The sequence below is a fragment of the Gorilla gorilla genome, chromosome 12, assembly GCF_029281585.2.
Source record: "Gorilla gorilla gorilla isolate KB3781 chromosome 12, NHGRI_mGorGor1-v2.1_pri, whole genome shotgun sequence".
Classification (NCBI taxonomy): Eukaryota; Metazoa; Chordata; class Mammalia; order Primates; family Hominidae; genus Gorilla; species Gorilla gorilla.
The window spans coordinates 76,041,793-76,067,605 of NC_073236.2; the positions used below are offsets into that span (position 1 = coordinate 76,041,793).

The 25,813-nt window shown below is 39.5% G+C and overlaps 1 protein-coding gene across 3 annotated transcripts in view; it reads left to right on the plus strand.

The window, feature by feature from the left end:
- The window catches only part of LOC109025731 (proline-rich protein 36-like), a 195,243-nt gene that overhangs the window by 109,426 nt on the left and 60,004 nt on the right, over positions 1 to 25,813 (plus strand). For all 3 annotated transcript variants that reach the window (XR_010130113.1, XR_010130112.1, XM_063696145.1), the window contains one exon: positions 23,567 to 23,661. The gene's annotated coding sequence lies outside the window, so the exon portion shown is untranslated. The remainder of the gene's footprint in view (positions 1 to 23,566; positions 23,662 to 25,813) is intronic.

The following is a 25,813-nucleotide window of genomic DNA, read 5'->3' on the forward strand; positions in this document are numbered from 1 at the left end:
CCCATTCTTTCTTTTCTCTTTTCTCAGTACCTTTTCTTGCTCTTGAATTGAACTTTGCCTTACCACGGTGATCATGTCATATCTCCTGGGGATGCCATAAAGAAGACAGTAAAATAAAAAAATTAGCCAGGTATGGTGGTGGGCACCTGTAATCCCAGCTACTCGGGAGGCTAAGGCAGGAGAATCACTTGAACGCGGGAGGCGGAGGTTGCAGTGAGCTGAGATTACGCTGTTGCACTCCAGCCTGGGCAACAGAGCGAGACTCCATCTCAAAAAAAACAAAAGAAGAAGAAGACAGTATTACTAGAGAACTTCAGTCATTAAGAGATTACTTGTCCCGGATAAACGCCTGACCATTTGCACTCCTTTCTGTTTTGATGGAGAGGGGTAGCAAATCAACCTCCAGAAACCGAAGGGAGAAAATTTTCCTCCCTGTGGGTTTTTGGAGTCAGATAGCCTCAGTTCAGATCCTGGTTCTGTCACGTAGTAGCTATGTGACCTTGGGTCAGTCACTTTGTAAGTCAAATTCCTTATGTAAAAAAAAAAAAATGAGAATAACAATAGTACCTACTTCCTAAGGTCCTTGTGAAGATTGCATGAGATAATGCATACAAATGTCGCTTGGAATTACACACATGCCTGTGTATAAGTGTCCATGTTCACACTTACTCTTTTTCTAGTTGTCTCCTAGTATCTGAAACTACTCTTTCCCTCCCTTACAACAAACACTGAGCTACTTATGCCCCTGCCTGGGGAATGGCTCTTTCTCCCATTCTCACTATGCGTAAATAAATGCCAGCCAATGAAGCACCAAGTAGAAAAATGAGCATGGACTATATTTGATGAATTTCAGCATTATAAGAAAATAATACAGGAGCATGTGTCAGGCACAGGAAAAACAAACAACCTAATTCCTCTTTGTGATCCTTACTTTTGACTGTATTTTTTTTTCACTACATAAAGCAGCATAGGAAACATAACTAGTGTGCAGAAATTTGGTTAAAACTGCTGTATCCCTTTAGTCTGGGGGAGAGAGTAGCCTTAAACTATAGATGAAAGTTATTCCACATGTTAAATAAGAAAATAGAAAATTGAGTTGTGCAATATTTCTGGTTTTTTTTGTTTTGTTTTGCTTTGTTTTGGCGTGAAGGTGCAATCACCTGATGTGCTATCAGGAGGCAGCAGGGTTCAGAGGAAGCGCTTTGAATTGGGGGTTAGGAGATGTGGGTCCTGGCCCTGCCACTAACTGGATGACCTTCAACAGGCTACTTCTCCTAACTGGGGCTATGTGTTTCCTGAAAAATACAAACTGAATCTGCAACCCCCACCACCGCCTATTCTGTTATTCATTTATTTTCACTCCAAAGCTCCTTTCCACAGAGCAACTCCACTTCTTAGGAATTAAAATATTTTTTTTATCATTTTTTGTGGTGTATTGCAAAATGGTTTTAGGTTAAAAAATTTTTAGATCAGATTTAATACAGCATCTATTAACATAATTTTAATAAAATCATTAATGTATAATCAGAATCCTATGTTTCCTTTTGTGGCAACACTGGGTTAAAAAATACTGAATCATATTATCTCCAAGTCAGTGTTTGATGTAGAAAATATTTTTTTCAGGAATAATTTTATTTAGTGATATATGGCACTGTGATTGATTGATATTTACTTGGACCTTCATACTGAAGAGAATATCATGAGTGTGGATAACATGGAGTGGCCTCTTTGAGGGGTATAATTAACTCTTGGTCAAAAGCCATTAAAAGTGTCAGTGTATGTTCTTAGAAAATATGAATCAAGGATTCTTTTTGTTAGAAATACGTAACTCTTAGTGCTGGTCCTAAATAGCGATTGGATGAATAGTTAGATGAAGAATGAGTTTATTTTAACTTCCCAGATATTTTCAGTTCATGTTCATGAGATTGTATATTGAAAATTTCCTTGATGCCTGCTGGAAGGAACCCCTGTGGAACTCAGAGAGAAGCAGTCCGTGATGGCATGGGAATGGAGCACTGAGTGGAAGGATGCCAACACTAAAGTCACAAAGCCCATGTTCAAGTCATGCTATTCAACTTGCAGTGGGATAACTGCAAGTTATCACTTAGCCTTGAGCCTCAGTCTCCTCATCTGTACAATGAGGATAATTATATATTTACTTCCTAGGGTTATCATAAGATGTAAATAAAATTTAGTATATGACATTACTTTTAGAAAGTATCACATTTGTCAAAAAGCATTTTCACAGGACAAGGGTGAGGTGATTAAGATGCCAGCCAGCCTAGTGGTCAGAATTTAAGGAGGCCCCTTCACTCTCAAGATCATACAAGTGCAATGTCAGCCTTGAAAGTGAGCACCTACTCAAAGTTTGAGCCCAGGCTCCTTACTTCTCTCACCCTCGTCCGAGTCCTGGTGTTTGGCCAAGTAAGCTCCTTTGAATAGGAGCCATACAGCTTCAGATGTGGGTCCAGTTTCTGAAAGACCGTTTTTGTTCACTTACACTTAGTAGGTCAGGAGCAACTTTTCCTGCTAGTTTCCAAAAAATATAATGCTACTGCTTGTATTAAACAATCTTCCTCTAACTTCTTTTTTCTTTTAATTGCCTTATTATGCTACTTATATCTCTGTGCATAGTTAGATGTTAGAAGATACATTAATTTTGTCTTCAGATATTCTCCTGGAGGTAGTATTTCATTATGATCTATTGATAAACAATACCATGTCTGCATTATTATTTTCTGAAATTTGTAGTACTGAGGGGGAAGATCTTTTAGCTTTAGCTTCTTTAAATTGCTTACTTTCAAAAAATAAGATTGATAGATTGCTAGCTAGACTAATAAAGGAAAAAAGAGAGAAGATCCAAAAAACACAATCAGCAATGACAAAGGGGACAGTGCCACTATTATGAGCACCTCTACACACACAAACTAGAAAACCTAGAAGAAATGCATAATTTCCTAGAAATATACAACTTCCCAAGACTGAACTAGGAAAAAATTGAAACTCTGAACAGACCAACAATGAGTTCTGAAATTGAATCAGTAATGAAAAGCCTACCAACCAGGAAAAGCCATGGATCAGACAGATTCACAGCTGAATTCTACCAGACATATAAATAAGAGTTGGCACAAATACCACTGAAACTATTCAGAAAAATAGAGGAGAAGGGACTCCTATGCAACTCATTCTATGAGGCCAACATCATGCTGATACCAAAGCCTGGCAGAGACATAACAAACAAATAAAGAAAAATTCAGGCCAATATCCCTGATAAGCATAGATGTAAAACTCCTCAACAAAATGCTAGCAAACTGAATACAGGAGGACATGAAAATGCTAATCCAATACGATCAAGTAGGCTTTATTCCTGGGATGCAAGGTTGTTTCAACACATGCAAATCACTAAACGTGATTCAATACATGGACAGAGCTAAAAACAAAAACTACATGATTATCTCAGTAGACTCAGAAAAGGCTTTCAATAAAATTCAACATTCCTTTATGTTAAAAACCCTCAACAAACTAGGCATCAAAAGAACGTACCTCAAAATAATAAGAACCATCTATGACAGACCCACAGCCCACATCATACTGAATGGGCAAAAGCTGAAAGCATCCTCCTTGAGAGCCACAACAAAACAAGGATGCCCATTCTCACCACTCCTATTCAACATAGTACTTACTGGAAGTGTTAGCTAGAGCAATCAGGCAAGAGAAAGAAATCAAAGATATCGAAATAGGAAGAGAAGTCAAACTTATCTCTTTGCAGACAGTATGCTTCTGTACCTAGAAAATGCCATAGTTTCTGCCCAGACTTTCCTAGATCTGATAAACAACTTCAGCTGTTTTAGGACATAAAATAAGTATACAAAAATCAGTAGTATTTTTGTGCATCAATAACATTCAAGCTGAGAGCCAAATCAAGAACTCAATCCCATTCACCATAGCCACACAAAAGGAATAAAATGCCTAGGAATACATATAGCTAACCAGGGAGATGAAAGATCTCTACAATGAGAATTACAAAACACTGCTGAAAGAAATTAGAGACAACACAAAGAAGTGGAAGAACATTCCATTATCATGGATAGTAAGAATCAATAGTGTTAAAATGGCCACACTGCCCAAAGCAGTTTACAGATGCAATGCTGTTCCTATCAAACTACTGATGACACTTTTTACAGAACTAGGAATAACTATCCTAAAATTCATACGGAATGAAAAAAGAATAGCCAAAGGCAATCCTAAGCAAAAAGAACAAAGCCAGAAGCATCACACTACCTGACCTCAAACTACACTACAGGGCTACAGTAACCCAAACAGCATGATATGGTACAAAAACAGTCATATAGACGAATGGAACAGGTTAGAGAACCCAGAAATAAAGCCGCACACTTACAACTGTCTAATCTTCAACAAGTTCAACAAAAACAAGCAACGGGAAAAGGACTCCCTATTCAATAAATGGTGCTGGCATAACTGGCTAGCCATACATGGAAGATTGAAACTGGACCACTTCCTTTCACCATATACAAAAATCAACTCAAGATGTTTTGAAGACTTAAATGTAAAACCTAAAAGTATAAAAACCCTAGAAGAAAACCTAGGAAATATTAATACTATTCTGGACATATACCCTGGCAAATATTTCATGAGGAAGCCTCCAAAAGCAATTGCAACAAAAGTAAAAATTGACAAGTGGGACTTAATTAAACTAAAGAGCTTCTGCACAGCAAGAGATACTATCAATGGAGTAAGCAGACAGTTTACAGAATGGGAGAAAATATTTGCAAACTATGCATCCAGCAAAGGTCTAATATCCAGAATCTATAAGGAACTTAAAAAATTAACAAACAAAAGAAAACCCATTAAAATTAGCAAATGACAAGAATGGACACTTCTCAAAAGAAGGCATACACGCAGCCAACAAGCATATGAAAAAAATGCTCAATATCACCAATCATCAGAGAAATTTAAATCAAAACCACAATGAGATACCATCTCATACCAGTCAGAATGGTTATTATTAAAAAGTCAAAAATATAACAGATGCTGTCAAAGTGGTGGAGAAAAGTTAACACCTACATACTGTTGGTGGGAGTGTAAATTAGTTCAGCCACTGTGGAAAGCAGTTTGGAGTTTTCTCAAAGAACCGAAAACAGAGCTACCATTTGACTCAGCAATCCCACTACTAGGTATATACCCAAAGGAATATAAATCATTCTACAGTAAAGATACATGCATGTATATATTCATTGCAGCACTATTCACAATAGCAAAGACATGGAATCAACCTAAATGCCCATCAATGTTGGACTGGATAAAGAAAATGTGGTACATATACACCATGGAATACTATACAGCCATAAAAAGAATGAAACTATGTCCTTTGCAGCAACGTGGATGCAACTGTAGGCCATTATCCTAAACAAATTAATGCAGAAACAGAAAACCAAATACCACATGTTCACACTTATAAGTGGGAGCTACATTGAGTACACATGGACACTAAGGGAACAATAGACATGGGAGCCTGCTGGAGGGTGGAAGGGTGGGAGGAGGCTGAAGATCAAAAAACTATCTATCGAGTACTGTGCTCATTACCTGAGTAAAGAAATAATCTATAAACCAAAACCTTGTGACAAACAATTTCCCCAGGTAACAAACCTGCACATGTCCCCTCTGAACCTAAAATAAAAGTTGGAAAGAAAAAAAACTGGCTGCTTTCAAGGTAGAAGCCATTTGCTTGCCAAGTAAAAAGATGTCACAGGTTATCATTTTTAAAAATCCCATAGGAGAATGGATATGAAAGCAGTTCTTCCAGGCTCAGAGCCAGAATTCAAGAAGCAAATATGAGTTGCCCCTCTGTACAAACAGATTTTTCAAGAGTTGTTCACATGCCCACATGTGCTGGCAGAGGTGGGCTTTTCAGGATAACAGTTCAGTGACAAACCTCTCAATGAGTTATTTAAACAAGAGAGGCTAGTGTTACTAGTTACACTTTCAGAGCTTTCTAAATTGCTTGCTAGTAGAGTTTTAAACTTTGTTGCCCACTTTTCCATTTGGGTTTCCTCATGCTGCTGTTAAAATGTTTGACCCACTCTTAAATTTTGCTTTATGATGCCCCATACTTGTCTTTTAAATCTTTGCAGATACCCAGGTTTTATATCCTGAAATTTTATATTTGTCTCTGATGCTCCCATAAGCATTGGTGTGATTTTATTAGTGATATTTTGAAGCTAAATCTGTCAGAGAGGAATTGTGATTTTTTTAAAGATATGACTATTTAAGTCAGGCTCAATGACTAGCAAAATCCGTAGAAGCAGGAGAACTGGCAAGTAGGTTTCTCAGAAAATGTGATCAACAGTGTAAGTATTGATGAAATTCTTTCAAAGATTGCATTTTTTGCCCTTCAGTAGTTTAGAAGATGAAAAAAAAAAAGGCTGAAGACCATTTTTTAAGTCTATTAATTTAATGGAAATTTAGGACATAGATGAAATGTGGTACTTTTAGCCCACTTTTGTTCTGTTGTTAAAGGTAGATATATTTATGGGTAAGAGTTGCAGCACAGCAATGAACAACTATGTATCTACATCAAACTAAATATGTATCATTCAGGCATTTTCCTTTATTACTCAGCATTCTGCATGTTTTGGTTTATAAATTATCTCCCATAGAAACTGCTCAAATTGGGCAGGACATAGCTATATACTAGATGTGTAGGTTGTTAGTTAAAGATGAAAAAATTTCAAATTGAAACTTAGGTAGCAAATCTGAAATGGGTATGAAAGACATTCTTCCAGGCCCAGAGCCAGAGTTCAAGATGAGTTGCCCCTCTGTACAGATTTTTCAAGAGTTGTGTAATACCACACAAATTTATCAGAAGTCAATGTCCTGGATGTCGAAGTTATGGGAAATTTTTCTTCTCCTTTTTTTTTAACTTTGCCAAATTTTCAAAATGAGAATGTCATTTAATAAGGATTTATAATCCATGTTGCCTCAGCTTTCTTGGAGGTGTGCTAAGATCTCAGTGGTGCTGCAAACCAGCATTGGGTGGGGCCAGAGGTGTCACTCATCAGCAGTTTAAGTTGTTGGGGGAAAGGTAAACTTGAGTACTGTCCAAACCGACATTAATATATATTCATTTGTCCACAATTCAACAACTATTTGTAGAATGCCAACTATGTGCAAAGCATTGTGTGAGGGGTTAGGCAGCCACTGATGAGCTCCAACATGGAGATTCTGTTCTGGGAGAATTCTTTAGATGCATTATGATAATTTCTACAAAGAAATTATAAGATTCTAAAAGAGGAGGGAGGAGCCAAGATGGCCGAATAGGAACAGCTCCGGTCTACAGCTCCCAGCGTGAGCGACGCAGAAGACGGGTGATTTCTGCATTTCCATCTGAGGTACCGGGTTCATCTCACTAGGGAGTGCCAGACAGTGGGCGCAGGCCAGTGGGTGCGCGCACCGTGCGCGAGCCGAAGCAGGGCGAGGCATTGCCTCACCTGGGAAGCGCAAGGGGTCAGGGAGTTCCCTTTCCGAGTCAAAGAAAGGGGTGTCGGACGCACCTGGAAAATCGGGTCACTCCCACCCAAATATTGCGCTTTTCAGACCGGCTTAAAAAACGGCGCACCACGAGACTATATCCCACACCTGACTCGGAGGGTCCTACGCCCACGGAATCTCGCTGATTGCTAGCACAGCAGTCTGAGATCAAACTGCAAGGCGGCAGCGAGGCTGGGGGAGGGGCGCCCGCCATTGCCCAGGCTTGCTTAGGTAAACAAAGCAGCCAGGAAGCTCCAACTGGGTGGAGCCCACCACAGCTCAAGGAGGCTTGCCTGCCTCTGTAGGCTCTACCTCTGGGGGCAGGGCACAGACGAACAAAAAGACAGCAGTAACCTCTGCAGACTTAAATGTCCCTGTCTGACAGCTTTGAAGAGAGCAGTGGTTCTCCCAGCACGCAGCTGGAGATCTGAGAACGGGCAGACTGCCTCCTCAAGTGGTTCCCTGACCCCTGACCCCCGAGCAGCCTAACTGGGAGGCACCCCCCAGCAGGGGCAGACTGACACCTCACACGGCAGGGTATTCCAACAGACCTGCAGCTGAGGGTCCTGTCTGTTAGAAGGAAAACTAACAAACAGAAAGGACATCCACACCGAAAACCCATCTGTACATCACCATCATCAAAGACCAAAAGTAGATAAAACCACAAAGATGGGGAAAAAACAGAACAGAAAAACTGGAAACTCTAAAACGCAGAGCGCCTCTCCTCCTCCAAAGGAACGCAGTTCCTCACCAGCAACGGAACAAAGCTGGATGGAGAATGATTTTGACGAGCTGAGAGAAGAAGGCTTCAGACGATCAAATTACTCTGAGCTACGGGAGGACATTCAAACCAAAGGCAAAGAAGTTGAAAACTTTGAAAAAAATTTAGACGAATGTATAACTAGAATAACCAATACAGAGAAGTGCTTAAAGGAGCTGATGGAGCTGAAAACCAAGGCTCGAGAACTACGTGAAGAATGCAGAAGCCTCAGGAGCCGATGTGATCAACTGGAAGAAAGGGTATCAGCAATGGAAGATGAAATGAATGAAATGAAGCAAGAAGGGAAGTCTAGAGAAAAAAGAATAAAAAGAAATGAGCAAAGCCTCCAAGAAATATGGGACTATGTGAAAAGACCAAATCTACGTCTGATTGGTGTACCTGAAAGTGATGCGGAGAATGGAACCAAGTTGGAAAACACTCTGCAGGATATTATCCAGGAGAACTTCCCCAATCTAGCAAGGCAGGCCAACATTCAGATTCAGGAAATACAGAGAACGCCACAAAGATACTCCTCGAGAAGAGCAACTCCAAGACACATAATTGTCAGATTCACCAAAGTTGAAATGAAGGAAAAAATGTTAAGGGCAGCCAGAGAGAAAGGTTGGGTTACCCTCAAAGGGAAGCCCATCAGACTAACAGCGGATTTCTTGGCAGAAACCCTACAAGCCAGAAGAGAGTGGGGGCCAATATTCAACATTCTTAAAGAAAAGAATTTTCAACCCAGAATTTCATATCCAGGCAAACTAAGCTTCATAAGTGAAGGAGGAATAAAATATTTTACAGACAAGCAAATACTGAGAGATTTTGTCACCACCAGGCCTGCCCTAAAAGAGCTCCTGAAGGAAGTGCTAAACATGGAAAGGAACAACCGGTACCAGCCGCTGCAAAATCATGCCAAAATGTAAAGACCATCGAGACTAGGAAGAAACTGCATCAACTAATGAGCAAAATCACCAGCTAACATCATAATGACAGGATCAAATTCACACATAACAATATTGACTTTAAATGTAAATGGACTAAATTCTCCAATTAAAAGACACAGACTGGCAAGTTGGATAAAGAGTCAAGACCCATCAGTGTGCTGTATTCAGGAAACCCATCTCACGTGCAGAGACACACATAGGCTCAAAATGAAAGGATGGAGGAAGATCTACCAAGCAAATGGAAACCAAAAAAAGGCAGGGGTTGCAATCCTAGTCTCTGATAAAACAGACTTTAAACCAACAAAGATCAAAAGAGACAAAGAAGGCCATTACATAATGGTAAAGGGATCAATTCAACAAGAGGAGCTAACTATTCTAAATATATATGCACCCAATACAGGAGCACCCAGATTCATAAAGCAAGTCCTGAGTGACCTACAAAGAGACTTAGACTCCCACACATTAATAATGGGAGACTTTAACACCCCACTGTCAACATTAGACAGATCAACGAGACAGAAAGTCAACAAGGATACCCAGGAATTCAACTCAGCTCTGCACCAAGCGGACCTAATAGACATCTACAGAACTCTCCACCCCAAATCAACAGAATATACATTTTTTTCAGCACCACACCACACCTATTCCAAAATTGACCACATAGTTGGAAGTAAAGCACTCCTCAGCAAATGTAAAAGAACAGAAATTATAACAAACTATCTCTCAGACCACAGTGCAATCAAACTAGAACTCAGGATTAAAAATCTCACTCAAAGCCACTCAACTACATGGAAACTGAACAACCTGCTCCTGAATGACTACTGGGTACATAACGAAATGAAGGCAGAAATAAAGATGTTCTTTGAAACCAACGAGAACAAAGACACAACATACCAGAATCTCTGGGATGCATTCAAAGCAGTGTGTAGAGGGAAATTTATAGCACTAAATGCCCACAAGAGAAAGCAGGAAAGATCCAAAATTGACACCCTAACATCACAATTAAAAGAACTAGAAAAGCAAGAGCAAACACATTCAAAAGCTAGCAGAAGGCAAGAAATAACTAAAATCAGAGCAGAACTGAAGGAAATAGAGACACAAAAAACCCTTCAAAAAATAAATGAATCCAGGAGCTGGTTTTTTGAAAGGATCAACAAAATTGATAGACCGCTAGCAAGACTAATAAAGAAAAAAAGAGAGAAGAATCAAATAGACACAATAAAAAATGATAAAGGGGATATCACCACCGATCCCACAGAAATACAAACTACCATCAGAGAATACTACAAACACCTCTACGCAAATAAACTAGAAAATCTAGAAGAAATGGATAAATTCCTCGACACATACACTCTCCCAAGACTAAACCAGGAAGAAATTGAATCTCTGAATAGACCAATAACAGGAGCTGAAATTGTGGCAATAATCAATAGTTTACCAACCAAAAAGAGTCCAGGACCAGATGGATTCACAGCCGAATTCTACCAGAGGTACAAGGAGGAACTGGTACCATTCCTTCTGAAACTATTCCAATCAATAGAAAAAGAGGGAATCCTCCCTAACTCATTTTATGAGGCCAGCATCATTCTGATACCAAAGCCGGGCAGAGACACAACCAAAAAAGAGAATTTTAGACCAATATTCTTGATGAACATTGATGCAAAAATCCTCAATAAAATACTGGCAAACCAAATCCAGCAGCACATCAAAAAGCTTATCCACCATGATCAAGTGGGCTTCATCCCTGGGATGCAAGGCTGGTTCAATATACGCAAATCAATAAATGTAATCCAGCATATAAACAGAGCCAAAGACAAAAACCACATGATTATCTCAATAGATGCAGAAAAAGCCTTTGACAAAATTCAACAACCCTTCATGCTAAAAACTCTCAATAAATTAGGTATTGATGGGACGTATTTCAAAATAATAAGAGCTATCTATGACAAACCCACAGCCAATATCATACTGAATGGGCAAAAACGGGAAGCATTCCCTTTGAAAACTCACACAAGACAGGGATGCCCTCTCTCACCGCTCCTATTCAACATAGTGTTGGAAGTTCTGGCCAGGGCAATCAGGCAGGAGAAGGAAATAAAGGGTATTCAATTAGGAAAAGGGGAAGTCAAATTGTCCCTGTTTGCAGACGACATGATTGTTTATCTAGAAAACCCCATCGTCTCAGCCCAAAATCTCCTTAAGCTGATAAGCAACTTCAGCAAAGTCTCAGGATACAAAATCAATGTACAAAAATCACAAGCATTCTTATACACCAACAACAGACAAACAGAGAGCCAAATCATGAGTGAACTCCCATTCACAATTGCTTCAAAGAGAATAAAATACCTAGGAATCCAACTTACAAGGGATGTGAAGGACCTCTTCAAGGAGAACTACAAACCACTGCTCAAGGAAATAAAAGAGGATACAAACAAATGGAAGAACATTCCATGCTCATGGGTAGGAAGAATCAATATCGTGAAAATGGCCATACTGCCCAAGGTCATTTACAGATTCAATGCCATCCCCATCAAGCTACCAATGACTTTCTTCACAGAATTGGAAAAAACTACTTTAAAGTTCATATGGAACCAAAAAAGAGCCCGCATCGCCAAGTCAATCCTAAGCCAAAAGAACAAAGCTGGAGGCATCACGCTACCTGACTTCAAACTATACTACAAGGCTACAGTAACCAAAACAGCATGGTACTGGTACCAAAACAGAGATATAGATCAATGGAACAGAACAGAGCCCTCAGAAATAACGCCGCATACCTACAACTATCTGATCTTTGACAAACCTGAGAAAAACAAGCAATGGGGAAAGGATTCCCTATTTAATAAATGGTGCTGGGAAAACTGGCTAGCCATATGTAGAAAGCTGAAACTGGATCCCTTCCTTACACCTTATACAAAAATCAATTCAAGATGGATTAAAGATTTAAATGTTAGACCTAAAACCATAAAAACCCTAGAAGAAAACCTAGGCATTACCATTCAGGACATAGGCGTGGGCAAGGACTTCATGTCCAAAACACCAAAAGCAATGGCAACAAAAGACAAAATTGACAAATGGGATCTAATTAAACTAAAGAGCTTCTGCACAGCAAAAGAAACTACCATCAGAGTGAATAGGTAACCTACAACATGGGAGAAAATTTTTGCAACCTACTCATCTGACAAAGGGCTAATATCCAGAATCTACAATGACCTCAAACAAATTTACAAGAAAAAAACAAACAACCCCATCAAAAAGTGGGCAAAGGACATGAACAGACACTTCTCAAAAGAAGACATTTATGCAGCCAAAAAACACATGAAAAAATGCTCATCATCACTGGCCATCAGAGAAATGCAAATCAAAACCACTATGAGATATCATCTCACACCAGTTAGAATGGCAATCATTAAAAAGTCAGGAAACAACAGGTGCTGGAGAGGATGTGGAGAAATAGGAACACTTTTACACTGTTGGTGGGACTGTAAACTAGTTCAACCATTGTGGAAGTCAGTGTGGCGATTCCTCAGGGATCTAGAACTAGAAATACCATTTGACCCAGCCATCCCATTACTGGGTATATACCCAAAGGACTATAAATCATGCTGCTATAAAGACACATGCACACGTATGTTTATTGCGGCATTATTCACAATAGCAAAAACTTGGAACCAACCCAAATGTCCAACAATGATAGACTGGATTAAGAAAATGTGGCACATATACACCATGGAATACTATGCCGCCATAAAAAATGATGAGTTCATGTCCTTTGTAGGGACATGGATGAAATTGGAAACCATCATTCTCAGTAAACTATCGCAAGAACAAAAAACCAAACACCGCATATTCTCACTCATAGGTGGGAATTGAACAATGAGATCACATGGACACAGGAAGGGGAATATCACACTCTGGGGACTGTTGTGGGGTGGGGGGAGGGGGGAGGGATAGCATTGGGAGATATACCTAATGCTAGATGACGAGTTAGTGGGTGCAGCGCACCAGCATGGCACATGTATACATATGTAACTAACCTGCACTATGTGCACATGTACCCTAAAACTTAAAGTATAATAAAAAAAAAAAAAAAAAAAAGATTCTAAAAGAGCTTATAATAGCAGAATCTGACCAGGGAAAAGGGCAGAGAGACACTGGATGGTGACTATGAAGAAGTGACATATACTTTGAAATCTGAAGAGTAAGCAGGAATTAGCCAAATATGTGGGTGAGAAAAAGGAAGCATTCTAAGTAGAGGGAATGGCTTGCTGGAAGGCCCAGAAATAGGAAAAAGAGTGGCAAGGCCAAAAAATGGAAAGGCCATTATAGCTGGAGCCAGGAGAATGAGAAAGTTACTGGTTATGAGATTTTAAAAATTTATTTATATTTTTTAAAAAAAGACACTCTGACTGCTCTATGGAGTGAGATTAGAAGGGGTAAGAGGGGTACAGGGAGGAAGAGGCTATTACAGTGGTCCAAGTGGGAAAGATGGTGGTCTGTGTGGCAGTTGGGGCATCAGGCTTGGGGCATAATAGACAAGTTCCCGAGATAACACAGGAGACAGAGTTGACAAGATTGCTGTCTGGTTGGTTATGGGAAGTTGTCAAGAATGATTTCCATTAGCTGGCATATACAACAGCCAGAGCACCTCCCCTCATGACACCACTCTGAAGTGGACAGATCAAGAACGCTCACTGTCATTTTGTAGATTTGCAAACAAATAAATCAAGCAATTGAATGACAGCCCCATTTATGCAGTCATGCCAATTTTCCTTGACTCGTGTATCTAAATCAGTGTTTGAATTGTGAAAACAAAAATTGTCAAGGTAGTTTCTGCCTTGTATAAGGAAGCCTGTTAAAGAACTGTTGTTTGATTCAGGGTTTTCTGTTCAAATGTCCCTATTAACACTTGAAATGTCAGATGAGATATTACTCTGCTATTGACATTTCAGGCTCCAGGTTAATGACTATCTGTCAGGTATGGCAGCATACTCAGAGAACTGCTAGCTGTTTCTGACTGGGGGAACTTGGCTTAAAAATGTACAAGGTAATTTAGATACTCCATTCTTGACATTCATTTCAGTGGGCTGTGTTAATATTTAGTTCCTTGTTCTGATGATTTTATTTTTCCTCTGTATTGTTTCTGTTTAACTGCCATGGGAGTGACTGCCATCCCTAGCAGAAATTCCCAAAGAACAAGACAGTATGTATATGCAGAGATCACAGGAATGTTGTTTGTGTTCAGAAGTTCAGCTTTTATTTTTTCAGATATCACCTCAACCTACGGGTCAATGGAAAGAGACACATTAGACTTAATAATGTTATTTTCTATGTAGGAAAAAAAATCAATGGGGAGGGTAAGTGGAAATTTGGCAGAGCACCGGGTAAGCCATGGCAGCTCTTAATCATGCTACAAAACTAGCTAAGGAGTCTGCCTTAAGAATTGATTTTTTTAAATTGAGGATAGTATTTTTTTGTTGTTGTTTTGTTTTTTTTATTTTTGAGGTAGAGTCTTGCTCTGTCACCCAGACTGGAGTGCAGTGGCGCAATCTCGGCTCGCCGCAACCTCTGCCTCACGGGATCAAGCAATTCTTCTGCCTCAACCTCCCGAGTAGCTGGGACTACAGGCGCACACCGCCATACCTGGCTAAATTTTTTTGCATCTTATAGAGATGGGGTTTCGCCATGTACCCAGGCTGGTCTCAAACTTCTGAGCTCAGGCAATCCACCCGCCTCAGCCTCCCAAAGTGCTAGGATTACAGGCATGAGCCACTGCGCCAGGCCTATTTAGCAATTTTTAAACTAGGGCTTTATTTGTTGTTTTCTTGGGATTTTTTGTTCTTTAGTAATGACACAAATATTATAAAAGATTCAGAATACCAAAAAGAAGAAAAAGGTCAATTACCCATCTACCCCAGGGGCAACCACTATTCATAGTTTCTTGGGTATCCAGGTATTTTCTGTGCATATATAAGTAGAGATAGATGATTGCTATATAAATACTAGTATAACATAGGTAACATTCCACATCTTGTTTTTTTCGCTCAGAAAGGCTAATTTCTAAGGCTAATTAAGGTTAATTTCTGCATTTGATTTTCTTATAGCCTAGTATATGGTAAACTTTTATAAACTTTTATAACTTATAAACTTTTATAAATTATAAGCCTTATAATTTATAAACTTTTATAAATATTTCATTATGCTCCGAAATATTTCATACGCTCAAAAAGAATGTATGGGAACATACATTCTTGGGAACAAGTTGTCTCTCACTCTCTCCACACAACCCACCCACCACACATCTATTAAATCAAACTTGTTAATTGTATTGAACAAATATTCTGTATCTGCCTAATTTTTGATCACTTTGTCTATCAGTTTCTGACAAAGTGATGTTAAAATTTCTCACCATGATTGTTTTGCCAGTTATTCTCCATTTGTACATCAGATCCATTCTTGGCCTTTCTCTACCAGCCTCTTTTGCCTCTGATTTTCAGTTAGGTTTTGTTGGTGGGCTTGGTACTATCAAATCAGAGAGCAGACAGAAAAAGAGGTCAGGGTATTTAACCTCTCACTACTGTCGCTTGCTCTGTCCCACATTCCCTCCCTGCACCACCCAGGGTTCTGGCTGCCATCCTCTATGGCTATAACTCATTCTAAGTAGCCCCTCCTCCACATTTCCAGTTCTCTCTGGCTCCAGTAATACTGTCCTCACCTCTTGTACTGTCATGCCTGAGGGAGTAATGTCATGCCACTCTTGCTAGTTCTTCGGTCCCTCATAGTCCCTCTTGTTCCTTCAACCTATACACCTCTGTAAATAGTACATTCATTACATTATCTTCAGTTAAATCTCTTAAGCTTGACAACTGTTTCCTTGTCAAGACTCTGACTAAATTTTCCATATCTTCTTTTAAGTCTGTTCATTTTTGTTTGTAAATTTCAAGGCTATATTGGCAAGTACCCATAAAATTATGATTAATGTATCTCCTTGGTGGATTTCTCCTTTTATATATTAATTGTTTTTAAAAAAACATTATTTTGTCTAACAGTAACTGATAAGCCAGTCTTCTTTTGGTTTGTATTTACCTAGCATAGTTGAGTTTTTTAATCTTTTGTTTTTCAACCTTTCTGTATTTTTTTGAAGTACGTTTTTGAAGCATCTTTTAGAAAGTTTACAGACTTCTACAAAGCACAAGAAATGATCCATAAAGTAAACAGACAACCTACAGAATGGGAGAAAATATTTGCAAAGAATGCATTCAACAAATGGCTAATATATAGAATCTACAAGGAACTCAAACAACTCAACAAGGAAAAAAACAACCCCATTAAAAAGTGGGCAAAGGACATGAAGAGACATTTCTCAAAAGAACACATGCAAGTAGCCAACAAATATGAAAAAATGCTCTACGTCACTAATCATCAGAGAAATGCAAATTAACACCACCATGAGATACCATCTTACATCAGTCAGAATGGCTATTAATAAAACGTTAAAAAACAACAGATGTTGTCAAGGATGTGGAGAAAATGGAAGACTTATACATTGTTGGTAGGAACATAAATTAGTAAAACCCCTATGGAAAATAGTATGGAGATTTCTCAAATAGAACTACCCCTTGATCCAGCAATCTCACTACTGGCTATCTACCCAAAAGAAAAGAAATCATTATATAAAAAAGATATTTGCACCCTTATGTTTATTGCAGCAATATTTACAATAAGATATGGAATCAACCTAAGTAGTGTCCATCAATGGATGATTGGAGAAAGAAAATGTGACATATATATATCATATATATCATATCATATATTTATCATATATATGGGATCACTATTCATTGTTTAATGTTTTAATATATATTTTTACCTCAAATGTATTTTCAGTGCCTCAGATACAATTTAATCTTAAGTTTTCAAAGGCCTCCTAAAATAAAAAAAAAGTACACTTTCTTTTTAAGCTTTCTTACTTTCTGGTAGTCAGTTTCCCCCACAGTCTTCAATTTTACCCTAAGAATTCACAAACTTCATCAGACCATCTGTGCTCATGGACTTGGACCTCTCTAGAGGGAGGCCTTGGGCTCACCTTCAGATGTGCTGTGCCAGTATACCCACTGCTTATGACACCCCAAATAGGACTATGTAGTAATTCGTCTCCATCATACCGCAGTACTGGAGCAACACCCAACTGTGGGCATCAACATTGGGCCAAGGATTCTTGGCCTTGCTCTGCTCTAAGAGGATTTTGGACAGAATCTTGTACAGTTGAGCAGTCAGCTTAACATGGGGTCACTAGGCAGGTGTTTCAGAGCAAACTCTCACTGACAGGTATACCATGAATCAGTCTTCCTTAGAAGACTGCATGGCCAGAGCCTGGGACAACCTGTCCTGAGTTTGTTCGAGATGTATTCTCTTAAATGCTCATCTGACACATCTTTGCCACCCTTAATTCTTTTCCACCTTTAGTTTTGGGCAGCAGCCTCTGGCATTCAGGGATACCATGACCTTAAAAAAACAGACACTATCATCAGGATCAAGAACTGACATTTCATGTACCAGTCCTTGGTGCCTATTGTGCCATCATTTTTCATGTTCACAGTGATTTGGCCTGCCACCATCTTGCCATGTTGCTGCCTGAAGGTCTTAATTCTGGCCTGCTTCTTACGCATCAGGTCAGCCAATATGTCTTTCAAATTCGTGGAGGAAGCACTGGCATGCTGGACAGCAAGAATACAAAAAGATGCATTCTTCATTTCCAAGAGTCAGGTGGCAACAGTGAGTAATGCCATGGCAGGTGAATTCCAGAATATAGTGGAGACAGAAGGAGGGAAGAGAGCTGCCTCAGGAATGGGAACCACCACTGCCTCTCCAGAGGTCATACCGATGAAGTGGACAAGGTTGAAAGGAGACACTTCATAATATATTTATTTTATATTAACTGAGCTTCCAAATGTGGGCAGCCTAGTTCAGTACATGCAGCACTGAATTCGTAATAAAGTACTCCTAACATCAGTTCTGCTACTGATTGGCTGTGTAGTAGTAAGTAAACTATTTGTTGTTTCTTTGCCTCACTCAATCCTTTGACCTTTAATTAGTAAAATATAAATGTAGCACAAGAGTTCTGGTCAGATCAGTCTTTAATATTTAATTTGAGGAATTCCTGGCCCCAGGGCCAGTTTTTATTTTCCAATAAAGTCCTCATGGGGCAGTGCATCAATACCATCTCCTTCTTGCTCCCTGTCCTCCCGTCGGCCCCACACTGCATACCCCAACCTCTTCCAAACAAGGGTTTTTCTGTGACCCTATATAAAATGATAGCAACTAGAAACAAAATGCATTCTATTATTTTTGCATATTTATTCAAATAGCACTTACACTTCCTTTCAAAAGTTGGGCTCCCCCATCATAGAGATTACTTCTGAGGACAATAAAGCGGTTTAAAATAATGACAAAAGTGCCACAGAGATGATCAAATAGATTTGTGAGAAAAAAGAACTAAACCAGAGAATGCAAAACTTAGCTGGGGTAGGGAGGAGCTTACTGCAATAGTGACTTTGATCCTTGTCCTCACTAAGGTTAGGACAATAAGACAGTAATCATGGAGCAATTAATTATGTTAGATACAGGCAGAGAGGTCTATTAACTTACTAGAGGTCTATTAAGTTACTAGAAAGGAAGTTGTCCTTTCTGTCCTGATCTGTTACAGCTTTCCCAGAGTCAGAGAAGTGGACTGTCCCTTCAGAGCTCATTAAGTCCACCAGCTTCCCAGAGAAACGCTTACTAACCTGAGTCTTAAAAATGTCTCCTGAAGAAACATTATACTCTCCTTTAGTGTCTTATTTTGATGTCTTTTAATTCTTGCAGCAAGAACACATTAATGCCAAATAGAAACCCCTCTGCAGTTAAGCACATTTCCTCTTTCCTCTGGGAAGGAAGAACAGAAGATCACCAACCTCGACCTCATGTGACATCCCTCAAATACTAAATTCCTATACCATGTCTTTCTTTTCTTCCTTTATTTCCCTAGCCCTCACTGGGTCTAGGTCCCAAAACCTTAAGTATTGTTCTTGCCTCTCTGATTTTATGACGAATGGCAATCCTGACACCTCCTGATGCTGAGAAGTAGAGAATTCTTGACTTTATCTTTGTATTAAAAATTTAAATGCAATGGAATGTATGAGCAGAAATAGGCTATTTTTCTTCTACAGATCACCAATTGCAAGATTCTTTTCATAAAAACAAGTATATCATTTTTCTATTGAAAGTACATTTTTTGTGAAGCATGAAAAAATTTAATCTCAAGCTCTGTAGCTGTCAGAGAAAAGAATGGCTCTTCTATTTTGAAATGGCTGTCAACAAATATGAGGACTGGGTATTGTTTCTCTTTTTGGTGAACTGTCAGGCTTCTCTTTATGAAGCTGGCATGTTACAGGTAGCTAAAGTAGCTTCTCATTGTCAGGAATTGGTACAAACAGTTGTTTCTCTACCTATGGCTTATAGTCCTCTTGCCTAAGGCTGAAAGGGTATTCTGAGTTGCATCGTACTTAATGCAGAGAATTGAACAAAGTGCTGTTTTGCATTTATTTTCAAATTATTTTACTGGGGCAAAATTTGCATAACATAAAATGAACCATTTTAAGGTGAAAAACTCAAAGGCATTTAGTATAATGACAGTATTTTGCAACTACCATCTATATCAAATTCCAAAATATTTTATCACCCCACAAAGAAAATCCATACCCACTTACCACAAGGCCCTAGAAACCATCTATCTGCTTTCTATCTCTATGAATTTACCTATTCAGGATATTTCATATAAATGGAATCATCCCATATGTGACCTTTGTGTCTGGCCTCTTTCCACTTAGCCTAATATTTTCAAGGTTCATCCATGTCACAGCATTCTTTTTTTATGACTGAATAATATTCTATTGTATACATATACCACAATTGGTTTATTCATTCATCTATGGATGGACACCTGGGTTGTTGCCACCTTTGACTATTGTGAATTGTGCTGCTATGAACATTTGTGTACTATTATTTATTTGTTGTTTGTTTGTTTGTTTGTTTTGAGACGGAGTCTCACTCTCTCACCCAGGCTGGAGTGCAGTGGTGCAATCTTGGCTCACTGCAACCTCCGCCTCCTGGGTTCAAGGGATTCTCCTGCCTCAGCCTCCCAAGTAGCTGGGACTACAGGTGTGTGCCACCATGCCCGGCTAATTTTTTGTATTTTTAGTAGAGGCAGGGTTTTACTGTGTTACCCAGGATGGTATTGACCTCCTGACCTCGTGATCTGCCCGCCTCGGCCTCCCAAAGTGCTGGTATTTATTTGCATACCTGTTTTCAGTTCTTATGACTGGAATTGCTGGGTTGTATGGTAATTTTATGTTTTACCTTTTTAGGAACTGTCAAACTATTTTTCTATATTTATTTTTGAAAGAGAAAACCCACAGCATTAATGAAATGAACTTATCTTATAAGGGAGGTATAGTCCCCTGAACCTGAGGAGGATTTTCTGAAGAATAAAAGGAAGGCCAGGCGCGGTGGCTCAAGCCTGTAATCCCAGCACTTTGGGAGGACAAGGCGGGTGGATCACCTGAGGTCAGGAGTTCGAGACCAGCCTGGCCAGCTGGCCAAGATGGTGAAACCCCATCCCTACTAAAAATATTTTTAAAAATTAGCTGGGCATGGCGGCGGGTACCTATAATCCCAGCTACTCGGGAGGCTCAGGCAGAAGAATCACTTGAACCCGGGAGGCAGAGGTTGCAGTGAGCCAAGATGGCACCACTGCACTCCAGCCTGGGCAACAAGAATGAAACTCCGTCTAAAAAAAAAAAAAAAAAAGAATAAAAAAGATACATAGTTGTTCGCAGCGAAGATATTTTAGCTGACTGTCCTCTGCTCCTGAACAGACAGAACCAAAATATACTTGGAACAACAACAATGACAATAACCACAATCTCTATAAATATCAGGGGAAGGAATCTCAAATTAGCCGCAAAGCCCACTTAAGTTTTTGCTGTGTTGTTTCTCTGAGATACTTCAATCAGCACAAATCAATTGCCCTTTGGCTATGTTCCTACTATAATTAACCTCAAACCTAATGATGAGAATTGGTTTAAATGAAGAAGCCAATTCTGATGAGGTATATTCTAAGGAAAACCTGAAAAACATTCTAGTTGGCAGAAGTCAGGTTTGTGCCCCTTTCTTCTTGTCAGCATAAGTATCTACCCTTTGAGTGTTTGACTAAAGTTAGCAAATTAATTACCATTTAATTATGATGTAGAAAGACATCTACCTATTTTCCAGAAACTGCTACTCTGTTATGGGTAAATTGGTATGAAGATTAATCTAATTTGCCTATTGTAGAAATAGGCTGGACTTTAAAAATTCATGCCTTATGTTCAGTTTTCAGAATGTTCCCATAGACATTGCCTTTTATATGACATTGCTATTGAAGATGTAGTGGAGCCCTGAATGATACTCATCCTACAGTGCCAATGAAAGGCTGTAGGAGACAATTCACCATTCCTATCCCTCTATGCTTGATAAAGCTGTGCTGGTCATAAAATGAACTTGTCTTGGTAAGGGAGGTACAGCCCTTGGAACCTGAGGAGGATTTTCTGAAGAATGAAAGGACCCAAAGGGGTGTGTATGGAATGGAGGTGTGTGATGGAATTAAAACTGTAACAGGATCAAAATGGAAACATTAGAAACAAAGACCTCACTCTTTCTTGGAGGTTTTGTTCAAGTCAGTATAATTGAGATAATATGCCCACATAGTGCACCCAGAAGATGAGCTCATCCATTGTGGATCCTGCCATGTTGTAATTCAGAATTACTCCTCAAAATTACAAAGCTGTTACAGTCTGAGTGGCAGCGTTGCCAGAGAATGAATCCTCAGAGAACCCTGGCTAGCCCAAGTCAGAGGAACAACTCCTTGGCTGCTAATCCACTGTGTCTATAATAGTTCAGCCCTGATCCCTGACATTATGCTGCCTGAGTCACATGCTCTTGGAGAAGATGACATCAGGTTTAAGTAGAAAGGTCAAAAGAGGACAGGGAGGCAGGGCAACTTGGGTCTAGGCAGATGAACCCTCGATCAGATTACTTAGAAACAGATTAATGAGAACACACTACAGGGGGTCTCACTGTCTTCACACAGAAAAAGACTTCTCCTTGAGGAGGGCTCACAAATTCCTGAGAGTAATGATTATGCCTGTGGAGAAACAAAATGTCCCTGAAGTGGAATTTTTGAACCCACTTATAGATAACTGGTAGTGGCAGACAGGAGAAAGCCTGATGCTGCAGGCTTCAAACATATTCAGGAAGATGTAGTTCATAGAGTAATTCATATTAAAACCTTAAGTCTCAATCTCTCCTTATCCCAGGTTATCACTTTAAGATATTAGGCTAGTTAGATCTCTAAAGTTTGATTAACATTTTCCAAGGACAGGAGAAATCATTCTTGCTATGGGAGTTGATATTCCTCTTTCAGTAATTTATCTCCTTGAGCTATTACAAAACACTGAATATATTGCTACTTTTAATATTTTCAAAAAATATTGGAAAATGCATCTGATGCAAATTGGTAACTCATGGCAATATTTTTGGATGACACCTGGGTTCACTGCCCACATGAGCTGAGCCCAAGCCCACATTATATGGTGGAAGTTGTCAGGCAATATCCTTTCAGCTGGCACACCGGGCCCTTCCTTTTCTCACCAGAGCATAGAACAAGTTTTTGGTAAACGTGCAAAGCTCATATGACTAATGAGACTTGGTTTGGCCCCTAATGAGATTCTAAGTCCCATTACGCCAAAATAGAAATCAGAGCATCACATCAACTTTGTGAAAGCCCCAAGAACTATTCCTCTCTCTAATATAGGGAGAATGAATTGCACAACCTCAATAAAAAAAAAAAAATCCTTAAATGTTGCCATACTCACCAAATCCTGCATTCTGATCCCAGCAGCAGTAGCAAGGGAGTTTGTGGGAGGGCCCGGTTTCTCCAGTATCAATCCAAAAGGTCAGGAATGTGTTTCAGCTCCCATCAGGAAAGTACTATCAATTTACCACACATAGGGTTTACCTAATCCATTAGAAGCTATTTCTGTTTTGTTTGTTTGTTGGTTCGTTTTAAGAACTGTGTCTTGCTCTGTCACCTAGGCTGGAGCACAATGGCACCATCACAGCTCACTGCAGCCTCGACCTTCTGAGCTCAATGGATCTTCCCCCTTTAGCCTCCCAAGAAGCTAGGACATTTGCACACCACCAGACCCAACTAATTTTGTTTTGTTTTGTTTTTTAGATAGATGGGGTCTCACTATGTTGTCCAGGCTGATCTTGAACTCCTGGGCTGAAGCGATCCTCCAACCTCGGCCTCTCAAAGTTCTGGGATTATAGGTATGTTGAGCCACTGCGCTTGGCCTAGAAGCTATTTCTGTAACCCATTTATTCCCAGATTCCCAGTCTATAACTACAATGGAAAGTATCCTTCCATTTCATACCAAAAATATTACAGTATTCTCTCCTATGAACCCACTTGCTGGAAATTCACCTCTCTCAAAGTGGTTTCAACTATATGTGAAACTTTACTGGTACTACCTTATATTTGGTCTAAAACAGAGCTCTCCCATGCTTCCTCTCTCATTTTTTTCAACTCATTGTTTTCACCTTCAGGAGAGCTCTGCTGTCATGTTCTCATATCTACCCACTGAAGCCCACTGTTATCCTGACTTCAGCCTCAGGAAAGACAAACTTTTTCCTTTGGTCCAAAGAAAACATCCTGATAATGATTCCTGCTTTTTGGTGGGTCTAGGATGAAGATGTAATACCTTTTGGGCCTAGGGGTTCTTTACCTGGTGTTTCTTATCAAAATATGCTGGTTGTTTCCTTCTCTGAACTGCTGTTGTCCCTGTTGCCACTCTGACAAAAATAGAAGCTTGATGTTGCAGCTTCCCTGGGCACAGCTTACTCCAGCATGAGCCTGCCTTTTCATACCTCAAAGTCCAGGACGAAATAGATCCCTAATACAGAGACAGGTGGAGGTCCCTCCTTCTACAGTCCATAGTTTTAGTTTATTTCCCACATGGGGATTATCCACTTCCAAGGATGACTGATAGTGGGAACATTCATTCTCTCAAAAGAAAAAGCCTACTTCCACCCAACCATTCAGCCCAACAGGTGCTCCTTGGCCCCAACAATACAATTGCAAAATGGTCTAATATTGACCTCTTTCCCAAAGTCAGAGCTAGTGTCTTATCCATGGTCACTTTTTAAACATTTGTATTTTCTACGCTTATTATTTCTTAGTTACAGAGATCTCTTGGTCCATTAATTAGTACATCAGTCAGGGTTCGGCATGGGTCTGGAAAGAGAGGGCATACTCTATGTGGGCAATTGAGAGTAGTCAAGGCACTGTTTACAAGGCCCGAGCAGGGTTTGCAGAAATCAGCAATAGCATATAGTATCTGGAATTTGCAACAATGAGGGGCTATTACTGCTCATAATTCTGAAATGGAAAGGAGAAGATATGTTTACCAGAACTCACAAAGCGTATGGAGAGAACTGTGTGACACAAGTGCTAGCTTTCAGTAGACAAACTCAGCCAACCTTGGGCACCCTGGTGGGGAGGAAGCTGGGGAATAAATACCCCGATCTTACTTTCCTCCATTTTCCACTTTCCTGCCACAGTGCTGCTCATCGCCACCCCACTCACCAAGCCCATCACTAAGCCAGAAGGCAAAGGTGCTTGTTGATGTGGTCAGTGTAGATCAGCCTCCTAGGACCAGAGCAGGGTAGAAAAGGACAAAAAGTAGATCCGGAGGGGCAAAAGAAGTTACCTAATGAAATTTCCTATTGCGAAACTCAAGCTTTTTTTTCTCAATTTATTTCTTAAAAGTTGCAAGAAATCTTCTAGTGTTAGTGTAAGGATACTACAATTAGATTCACCTCATTTTTACCCCTTGATTTTAAAAGCTTTAACCATGTGCCCTCTGAATCATTGCTTTCACAAACCCAAAAGCTCTAATCATTTTTGTTGTTCCCTACTCAGCAGTAGCCCTTCGTCAAACATTTTATTGTAACTCTCTGCTCCTGAATATCTTCAATAATTTCCTTAAGGTTCAGCAACTAAAACTGCATACATTATTCTAGAAGCATACATCCCAAGGTAGGAATGGAAAATATGCTAATTAAATCATGAGAACTTTCAGGACAATAAAAGTTAAAATAAAACTTAAGGAAATAAGAAAATATAGCAATGTTAAGAATTGAAACAATTTAGAGGCAGTTAGGAATTATTAGGAATTAGCACCACATAGACCATAGACTTAAATTCATAGCAGGCCTTGGGGTGGAAGTTTCCATAAGTTTAATGTATTTCTGGTGGCTTGAAATTGATTCTATTTATTGGGAATATTTTGCATAGCATAATCCAATACCACCCATGACTAGATATGAAATGTGCATGAATCTAGCCCCCAAATAAAATGTCAAATATGATAATAGCACCAAAGCTTGAAGGGGATGGGACTGAGGGTAAGAATGGAGGAGG